The sequence below is a fragment of the Cucurbita moschata genome, unplaced genomic scaffold (assembly GCF_002738365.1).
Source record: "Cucurbita moschata cultivar Rifu unplaced genomic scaffold, Cmos_1.0 Cmo_Scf00046, whole genome shotgun sequence".
In the NCBI taxonomy this organism is placed as follows: domain Eukaryota; kingdom Viridiplantae; phylum Streptophyta; class Magnoliopsida; order Cucurbitales; family Cucurbitaceae; genus Cucurbita; species Cucurbita moschata.
The window spans coordinates 1517872-1528569 of NW_019268562.1; the positions used below are offsets into that span (position 1 = coordinate 1517872).

Consider the following 10698-nt stretch of genomic DNA (forward strand, 5'->3'; position numbering starts at 1 on the left):
TTCGACCTAACGATAATGGAACTTCAAGCCCATTTAATCAACCCGCTTTGTACCTTATTGTTGACCGAATCGGATGCACGCCAAGCCTAAATTCTCTCTCAGTCACCCAAAAATGAAAGGAAGATCAGATCCAAAGTTTACGAATCGAAGAGAAAATGGATCTGAGTTCTACACGCTTTCATTTTCAAAAGCTTTGCTTGCCTACGGTACTTTATTCAGGATGTGCAACAATACAGTCATCTCTCAGCCATGTATAGAGAATTCCTTGATCATTTACTTGGAGGATAACACAAATGAAATCGCTTCCCTGACCGCCCATCTTATGAGTCCATTCTTGTCTTGTCACAATCCTAGAACTGTATTCTTTCTAGGAACTTTTCAGTCAAATAGGTCATCTGTTGTTACAATCCTTTTAAGGAAGATGCGCCGAAATAACCAATGAAGAAGTTTCAGACAGCCATAGGTTCGAATCCTGTCACCTTGATGTGGTATTCTCAGGGGCCGAAGTGCAAAGCCCCGTAGTCTATCCGTGGTTAGGAAGGCAGGCATGTTGTCCACTGTCGTCACATAGGTCATCTGTCATCACAATCCTTTTAAGAAAGATGCGCCCAAATAACCAATGAAGAAGTTTCAGAGAGCCATAGGTTCGAATCCTGTCACATTGTTGGGGTATTCTCAGGGGCCGAAGTGCAAAGCCCCATAGCCTATCCGTGGTCAGGAAGGAAGGCGAACCGTGCACACTGAAAAAAAAAAGATCTCCTTTTCTATCACACGTAGAATTGTCATTCTGTTGTCTTTTAAAACCCCTTACCTTATTAGTCATCAGGCAGATTTTTGGTATCATATATCAAGATAATTATTATGAAAAAGCTATTCCACTAGTGTGACTTAGATACCCTTTCTTTGTGGTATCGGTCATGCTATTTAAATAGCTTGAAGTCATCATAGCCTCTCCACCGGTTCCGAAGACTCCTTCGGCATCAATGTGCTCAAATGAAAGAGATCAGACCCTTTCCTGAACTAGAATCGGGCACAAAACGCCGAGGAGAAAGTCGAAAGCGAGCTCTTTTCGCATATATGCAATCTCGAAACCCAATTAGCTCACGGACTGTCTCCTCAACCCTGGCGAGTATGAGTGCTTGGTAAGAGAGAATGTCGAATGAGAAAGACATTCGATTACGACAACATTCGCAACTACCAAAGTGCACTAAACCTAATAGAGATCTTCGACCTAACGATAATGGAACTTCAAGCCCATTTAATCAACCCGCTTTGTACCTTATTATTGACCGAATCGGATGCACGCAAGGCCTAAATTCTATCTCAGTCACTCGGAAACGAAAGGAAGATCAGATCCGAAGTTTACGAATCGAAGCGAAAATGGATCTGAGTTCTAAACGCTTTCATTTTCAAAAGCTTCGCTTGCCTACGGTACTTTATTCAAGATGTGCAACAATACGGTCATCTCTCAGCTGTGTATAGAGAATTCCCTGATCATTTCCTTGGCAGATAACACAAATGAAGTCGCTTCTCTGACCGCCCATCTTATGAGTCCATTCTTGTCTTGTTGGTTTGTTGTACTATTCTATACCTCTCTCGATTGATAGAAAGACGTTCGGGGGCTGGGAGGGCCTATCGTGAGGAAACTTTCCTTTTCACGGTAGGCAAAGGTAAAGCGGGAGCTGCATATGTCCACAGTTATCAAGGAAGAGCGACTCCTTTAAAAGATATTGGTTTTATCGAAACTTTTAGATCAGCTTTCATTAAAGAAAAATAGGAGCTCTTGGTTTGGCCGATGTCGATTCGTATGGCAATGCGGACTCGATTCAGGATAAGGATTCCACTTTTCATACTGCTGCTATGAGCCGAAAGAGCTGGTAAGCTATCTCGCTAAACGAAAGGAAAAAGCACGTAAGCGTTGACCTTGTTACAAGGGGCAGGGTCCAACCAAAGAAGGTCAGTCAGACTAGGTTAGGACCCTTGATCCGATTCAGCTAGGTTCTTCCATGCGAGAATGCATGCGTATCGGTATCCTCTTTAGGACTGGTTGCTTCCTATTTTTGTTTATACGTTTGGAGAAACCTCCTAAGCCCGCCTTTCTTATCAGGTGTGATTCAATCTTTCAGCTCAAACTTTCCTATCGTCCGACGGAAAAGGTAGGAGTACGACTACCTTTTCCTTTTCTTGCCCAAGCCAAGGGATCATTCAGTTTCTACCAAAAAGTTCGCTATCTATTAGTTGCCGTAATCGAATGTATTTCTCATTTCATGTTAGCTCCTCCAAGAGCTTCCTGGTTCGTAGTAGATGAAACCTTGAACTTCTATCGGACTTATATCATTGCCTGGTGAGCTCACCGTTGAGGGTTGGCCTTACAGGAGATCGAGCAGCCTTTCTTTCCCTACTTGGTATGCTTTCCCGCTTATCGTGCAACTAGCCAACTAGCCAACTAGCCAAAGAGAGAGGAAGAGGGATCATGTCAATCAATTTGTATGTGCATTTTGTCCATCCTGTACTTTCCTGCTTAGCTTTCTTAGCCAACATCTCCGGTTTTCCCCGAACCAAGAGGTTCTGCTTATACATACCCAACAGTCACACTTTCAGCCGAAAGTCTGATTTTTTTCATACAGTCGGTTCATAGATCAAGAAAGAATGAAGCTGCTTACAGGGACATTTACGCGATCTGTCTTTTCATACTCGCCTTTTCATTAACCCTGCTATCAACCTAGCCATTCTCGCTTGTTGCTTTAAGGGGTCTCCCCACTATAGATTACTCGGATTGGTTCTCGCGTCCTTGTGCCAAAAAGGATGGGCGAGTTTGGTTTGAGTGTTCATCGATTGAGTGGATCCATATGCTCCGGGGGGGGGTGACGAGGTGTAGCGTAGTCTAGTCAGTGCANTGTTTTGGGTATGTTGTCCGCTAAAGGTTTTAGGAAATGGGGTACAAATTTTTTACATAGGTCATCTGTGGTCACAATCCTTTTAAGGAAGATGCTCCCAAATAATCGGTGAACAATAATAGTCTTTAAAGATGTTTCAGAGAGCAAGAAGAGGCAGAACAAAGAATAGAAGTGAGTCGTGCAAGGAAGAAGGAACTAGTAGACTTAATTTTGGTTCGTTTGAACTATAAAACAAACCAAAAATTTTCAAACGAACCCAAATTTAAGACTCACTAGCTCAAAGTCCATATGTGGTAAAAAAAAAAAAAAAAACCTTCTGTGGCCCAACCCTTATTCGCAGTCCGCATCCAACCATTTCTTTTTCAACCTACACGTATGCTGCAGGCCAAACTCACGTAACTAGTCAGAAGATGCAGCCCACAACTGAACGGAAGACAAGTGTCACAATCGCACTCTTACAGTAGTGAGACAATGATTATGTGACATTTGTTCTAATCCAATGAACGAGTCAACCATGCAAAATTTGACTAAACGAACAATAGCAGTGTATGCTCGAATCATGTTTAGAAGAAATATTTTAGAAAACGTGAGTGAGGAAATACATTAAAAACAATTTCAAATAAACCAATGTTATAAGCTAAAAGTGAAGAAACAACAACTGGTCACATTCTCCTATAGTACATTTTGGGACATTTTAGTCCTGATGGGTGTAGATATGATTTTGAGGACTAATCATACACCCCGTATTGGCACAACAATAATAGTAAAGGTCTATCTAAGATGAAAGCAAGTAAAACATGTTTGGAATGAGCATGCCACCATGAACCATAAATCGTTTACAGGAATAGCTAAGACATCTAACATGCAGCCACAGGCAATATGCCTCGGCCAATCATGACCGCAACATCTGCCCTTACACAATTTGTCAATATCTCTATCAACCGGCTCTTCATAAACTCAACGTTGTATGATGAGGCTGACTTTAGGTCTCGCGACGAGCTTCTAGCTGATCTCAGTATTGAGGAGTCTTTTCCAACCTACTAGGAGCTATTGAAAATCACTTCTCGGTTTGTTAACTCTTCAAGTCTTCTCTGTTGGTGTCTTTCCTACTTTCTTCGCTTGAAACAATTTCTTCTTTGCATGATGTCATACCACCTACTTTTACTTGATGTTTTCTTGGTCGGAATAATAACATTTCAAGTTACTGACGTGGACAACAGGGTTAGTCTGTATCCATAGGAGAAATTGGATCCTATATGATGTCTTCCTAATCTTGTGGATAACTTCGACTAGTCCATAGAATATTCGCACCAGTCTTTTGTTCTTGTTGCTTTGAACTCAAAGTTGATCTAACCTTAACTTATCATAACTCTCTATTTGCTTTAAAATTATCGTGGTCGACCCTTCTCTTCATCCGTCTGGTTGGTATTTTTGCGTGAACATGTGTTGCTTTAGTTGTTTATTTTTGTCTCCCTTCTTCAGTAGAGGTGTTGGCTTGGTGTCTTTGCCAAGCATTTGAGTGATGAGTGACAAGATCCTTTGGAGGTCAAATAAACCCGACTGTGAACATGCCATTTTGCTATTTGTAGAATTCAACTAGCTCAGGCTTAGCCGCAAGACATCTATTTGTGGTAGGCGACATAAAACTAATCTTGTGATTTATCTCTCTTTGTGGGGTTAAAACCCAATATTTGACCTTCTTGTTTTAGGTCGTGGTATTCATGTAGTGGCAAAAAAGTTTTTGTTGAGGTTGGCACACTTGAGCTCCCCCTTTTCAAATACAACAATGGTAGCAAGTGTAGATTCATCATGACTAAGATTCTTTCTGAACTGTGCTATCATCATCATTTTCACCCCTCTTGGTTGATGGATGTTTGTCTGAATGATCGTTGGGTTAGACTCCGTTACTACTATGCATTTTGCTAGGGGCATGTAAATGACTCTGTGTTCTAGCAGGATGTCAATCCCGGACTATTTGGGCTCTAGAAGGTTGGATATGAAGGATGACTATTTATAGTAAAAATCTGATAGAGATATATATACTAAATAATTATATATAGTAGGCGGTTACATATAGTGAAGCTATATATAATAAATTAAAATCATATGTATACCCATTAGTCAGTGCTTCCTAATGATGGTGTTAACACATGCGGAAGCAATTTGGATCTTAGGCACTTTTAGACATCATTTATAGTAAATAACTAGCATGTTCATAAGTATTAAAACTTAATGAGTTTGAATACTAACCTTTTGTAGTTCAAACTTCTTTTTCCTCACGAATCGGTTTCAAACCACCACTAGTGTCTTCTCCACTATCCTCCAGCCTTAGAATGGGGATTGTGGAATCTAGTGAGTGACTAAACTTGGGAGAGATTTTGTATATGTGAAGAGAGTGTTTGTGAGAGGTTTTTCTCAAGGTTTTTCACCAAGAAGAAGAAGACCTTCCATGTTCCATGATCACTCTATTTAAAGAGTCATGTTTGCATGTTCATGCAAATTTTAGATCACCAAATTTTGACACTCAAAATTCCATTCAAACTGGTGAGGTTTATTTAGCAAGCATGCAAGTTTGGTTAAACCATATTTTGACACCTCAAAATTCCACTACATGGATTTTTCCATTAAATGAAGTCAACATTTTGACTTTCTTCATTTTAATTCAACAATTAATTTGAATAATGAATTTCAAATTAAAGTAACATTAAATGATTAATTAAACTATTTAATTAATATTTAATATTAATTCAAATCTCAATCCCAATCAATTCCGACACATAATTGATTAAGATATTTAAATCTTATTTAAATATCTCAGATTCTCTCTTTTTGTTTAATTCGTAAATAAAACAAAAATGTGGTTAAATATATCGTATATATGTAGCGCATATTCCCTGATTTGAATTCGAACACTTCGAACTCACTCGTCACACTGTTCTATGGTTTAGTCCGATATGAGCTAGGAGAGGGACCTAATGGACCTATAGATCATGGGCTCCAACGATCCAAGATTAACGGGTTAAACTCATTAACCTTGTTAACCAACATTCGTTAACTACTAGGACACTGAACTATAGCCTAGTAGTTGCACTCCCCTCACTATAGATATATTTCTGTCCATTTGATATAACCATGATTAGTAAGTCGATCCTTCACAGGTTGTTCGTAACTAGAGCTGGGTCAATTTACCGTTTTACCCGTAAAGTTACTTCTTGTTCCTTATGTCTCACTGATCCTCTAATGAATAATTGGTTTGTGGTCCAACCAGTAAACCGAATCCCTCTAAGGCCAATGAGAGGGTAGGGCCCCTTGTTCAAGACCTGGAGTCAGTGCTTAAGAGAACTACCTCTCTTCTATCCCTAAAAGTGGGTAGGAGTGAATTCCATCTTGCACCCCACGTTCCCAACCATTCACCTAGTCTTACCCTTGAAATGGGAGGCCTATTGAGTCGGCAAACTAGAGCCTCTCACCCATGCAAATCTAAGGGTAATTCCGAATAAACAGGAGTTCATGGTTAGCTCAGGATTAAAACCGAGTTACCTAGGTTATCGAATGAAAAGACACTACAAGAAACAATGAATACAATAGCTTACGAAAAATGCTATCATAGACTTTTTATAGCGTTTTTCGTACGTCGTGACAGCTCATGTTATTAAAAGTCTGGGACATTTTATAGCGTTTTTTTGTAGCTATACTAAATGCTATAATAAAGATGAAGTTATAGCTTTTATACATTGTTATATAATCATTTTATAGCGTTTTTTTTAATGCTATTATATGTTTAACATAACTAAAATATTGTGTTATCTTCAGCTTATAATTGCATTTTTTTAAAGCTATAATATAACATTTATAGCTTTAATATTATGCTATAATAAAGTTATTTAATCATTTATAATAATTATAATTATTCTAATAATCTTTTCATAGAATTTATTATTTTTTGTTGTCAAATTTTATTTTAATATTTAAATATCGTTGCATTAATTATATCGTAATAAAATTTAATCCAAGTACACATCTTTAACTAAACACACATGAAATACATAACACTGAATTGAAATTTTATAATCTATTTAGGTTACAAACTAATGTATTCAAATGATACAAGATAAAGTATTCTCCTTGTTGTTCAATATAAATGAGAGTCGCTATCATGTTAAGGCTTTGCATTGTAAGTCTTCTATCATCTTTGCTCGTGGAGTATACTCTTACAAACTTTTCAGCTGAGATATTAGATATTAAAACAACATTTTATAAGATAATGAACAAAAAAAAATAAGTAAAATAAAAACAAGATTTTACTATTAGTTATAACCACTAAAATCCTAATGAGAAAATGGAAAATTTAACTCAATTTAGCCTTAGAATCCTACCAAAAAATGATTATAAAGAAAAAAAAAAGTGAAATCTAAACTTGAGAGTTCTCCAAATTTCACATTGAAATGTATGTATAACATTAAATAGAGAGAAATTTGCTGTAAAAGTTCAAATTCAAAAATCAAAATTCTTCCAAACTAGAAAGAGATTCTCAAATCTCACTTTAGTCATATCAAATCATAATAACAAAATTCACATCATTCAAATGAAGATCAAACTTAGAATCAGAATATCTCTACACTTCTACATCTTCTTTGGCCAAAAGAACTTTAAAATTCAAAACAATCATAAATAGAGAAGAGTATTAGAGGAAGTGACTGTAAATCCATAGTTGAACATCAAGAATCTAAAATATAGCAACCAATTCCAATTGAACTTACCTAAATCTTTGGAGGCTAGTGGTACGACATCTCGAAAGCCTCTTCCTTCATCACTATTGCTCTGCTCATCTTCATCTCTCTAACTTTCTGAAAGAGGATAATTAGTAATATAGAAGTAGGTTGACAAAATGAAAGAAGAATTTTGATGCGCGAGGAGGGAAAGAAGTTGTGAAATGAAATGGACAAAAACCAAAAGATGGAAGGAGAGAGAAATAAAAATTGCGGAGTTAAAAAATTGTACAACAAAAAATATAGCTCATGGTGTTCAATTTTTCATAGCTTTTAGTTCAAAATGTTATATTTAAAAGTTACAAATGTATTATTTTTTGTGACGACAAAGACATGCAATGATAAGAAAAGGAAAAAAGAGATAGAGACTTATATAGTGTAGACTAGTAGTGAGATATTAGAAATTTTTTGTAACAATCTCTAAAATATGTCATTTTCCACCTATTCTATGAATGAACTTAGTTTACAATTACTCAATATCAAAGAAATGCAAGAAAGAGAAGATAGAGACACACTTTCAATTATTCCTTGACCTCACTCCCATTCCATAACAACCTATTTCCACAACAACTAACCTTATATGCACCATATAAGAACAAATCATTAACATTAAAACCAAAACAAATATAAGATGACAACACTAATTGTGACAGTGCGACCTACTTTAACAAATTGTACATTGCAAAGCTTAAATCAAGAGGGAAACAAAGGATTAAAAGTCTTCTTTCTAATGGATAGGAGTCTTTTAATTAAAATTTTGTCATTAGATAAATATTTTTCAAAGTGAATTAAGACAATGAAGAATTTGAAGTAGAATCACTCATGTGTAAGAGATAATAAATAATTAAAAAGATAAAATGTCCCGCAAAAAAAAAAAAAAAAGGAAGAAGACAACATTAACATTTTTTTCACATGTACTCATTCTCACATCATCAACTAAAACCAAAATAGTAAATATTGAAAAAAAATGATAAATAAGCAGAGAAAAATTTGTTACCATATTGTGAAGAGTTTAGAATTCTTTGCATAAGCAAAATGTGGGTATCAAGCAGGTTTGAATCCTTGTGAAGGTAATGGAAAGCAGGTTTGAATCCTTGTGAAGGTAATGGAAAGCAGCTTGTTGTGCAACTTTGCAACTTTGTTATTGAAAAATTGGTCACATTTTCTAAATCTCTAATTTGACATAGAGACAAGACATTGTCACACTACCAAAAGTCCAAATTTCCTCCCTCTGAAGCACATTTAAAATTCACACCTTACTTCAAATTACACCAAACAAAACCTACAGAGTCTCTATTATTATTCTTCGTTGCTCAAGTCCCAACAATCTTACTTAATATCCCACACAACATTCTTTCCTTTCAAACTAAATTATATCAAAATCTCCACTAGTCTCCAATATTATTATGCTTGCCCCTTTAATCATTCATATCTTATCAATTTTTCACTCTCAATCATTTCTCTTTCACCCCTCTCCACTGCTCGAAGCAACTCTCAGTTACTTAATCGCTTAATTATGGTAATTTATAATGTGTTCTAGACATTAAAAATATAGTGTTCTATCTTTGTTATATTAATTTGTCTCGTGTCTATATCTATGCTTCTCATCCAAATACCCAATAACATAATGAGCTAATGGTTATGATTTCCCCTTCACCCCTTCCTTTCTTACCGCAACCACACATGTCCTCCTAACACTGAAGTGAAAGTTATTCTACAACAATGGTTCTCCTGTATTTAAATGGCCCTTTAACTCTATTTTACCTAACTAAAGAATCAAATTCAAGAGTGATGCATCAAAATCAAAAGCCCTGCTCAGGCCATTTCAAGCACTAAGCTTCTAAACTGAACAACAGAAGAAAAAAAAAGTTGATTAAAATACAAAATCTTTTATAGGGGGAGCCGTACCATGCGTCGTTCGAAAAAAAATAGGATGGGCACATCTTGATTCCACCGGTATTCCTATTTCAAAGCCCTCTTTGACATGATTACAGAACCTAGGTCAACATATCTGTTTTTCTTTCCCTCCACCAGACCGAGAAGCCAGCTCCTCTGCATCTCATCCAGTTCATTCTAGTTGTACGATTGCGATAGTAGGGCCGTCAAATCCCAATCATCTGCGTTCCGATCATGATCCTCGCCGCCGCCTCTACCGCCATTGTTGTGGTTGTTGTCGACCACTTCCAGCAGCCTAATGAGAGAAATGGGTGAGTTTGAAACTGTCAATGGAAAGAAAGGAAAAAGCCCAGAAGAGATAGATCTAAGGCTAAGAGAAAGAACCAAATAAATGAGCTTGAAGAGATGGAAACCGAAAAGAGAGAAATGAGAGAGAAGAGATGGATCTAGGGCTAGGAGAAAGAAGGGAAGAAATGAGAGAGAAACCAAAAAAAAAGGAATGAGAGCGAAACCGAAAAAGAAAAAAAAGGGAGGGAAGAGAGAGGGAAAAAATATTCATTTTTTCCTTCTTTTTCATAGCATTATTTTAAAAATAGGTGCTTTTCTTACAGTGAGAAAATCAGTCTCAACAGTAAACGACATTCTAAAGGGAGAGTGATTTTCTTCATGGTCCGATCTTATGCAATACTCATTGCATAGGACGCTCCCACTCACATGTCTCCACATGTACAATTTAGTGATCACATTGTTTATATCATATACTAAAGTGGGCTGCATCCATAGTGTCCCCAGAATAAGGTACTCAGCCTTATCCTTATACTATAGATCATTTTGACTATATACTTGAACTTGATCCACTCTTATGTCTCTACATATAGTTTAAGTAATCATACTATAGCTAGAGTGTTCTTCGTTTATTGGATTTAGACTAATGATCGTAAAGTTCACTTTATTCAATAATAATCTTTACTGAATAAACAACAATAATAACTTTATTGAAAATAGAATATGTTTTTGTTTACAAACTATGAGTTTTAGGACATAAAACCCAACACCTAAATGTACATTTCTCATTCTCCATATCCTCTCTTTGCATATCTGAAGTCATTAATACAAAACCATTAGTCAATATTTCT

General features: G+C 36.4%; 1 long non-coding RNA gene across 1 annotated transcript; it reads right to left on the reverse strand.

Annotated features, from left to right (window-relative positions):
* Positions 1-7037: 7037 nt before the first annotated feature.
* On the reverse strand, positions 7038-9647 carry LOC111434814. Its single transcript, XR_002708995.1, has 3 exons — positions 9575-9647; positions 7658-7744; positions 7038-7123 (listed from the first exon to the last, which is right to left on the reverse strand). It is a non-coding gene; the product is annotated as an uncharacterized LOC111434814 (long non-coding RNA).
* Between the last annotated feature and the right edge of the window lie 1051 nt (positions 9648-10698).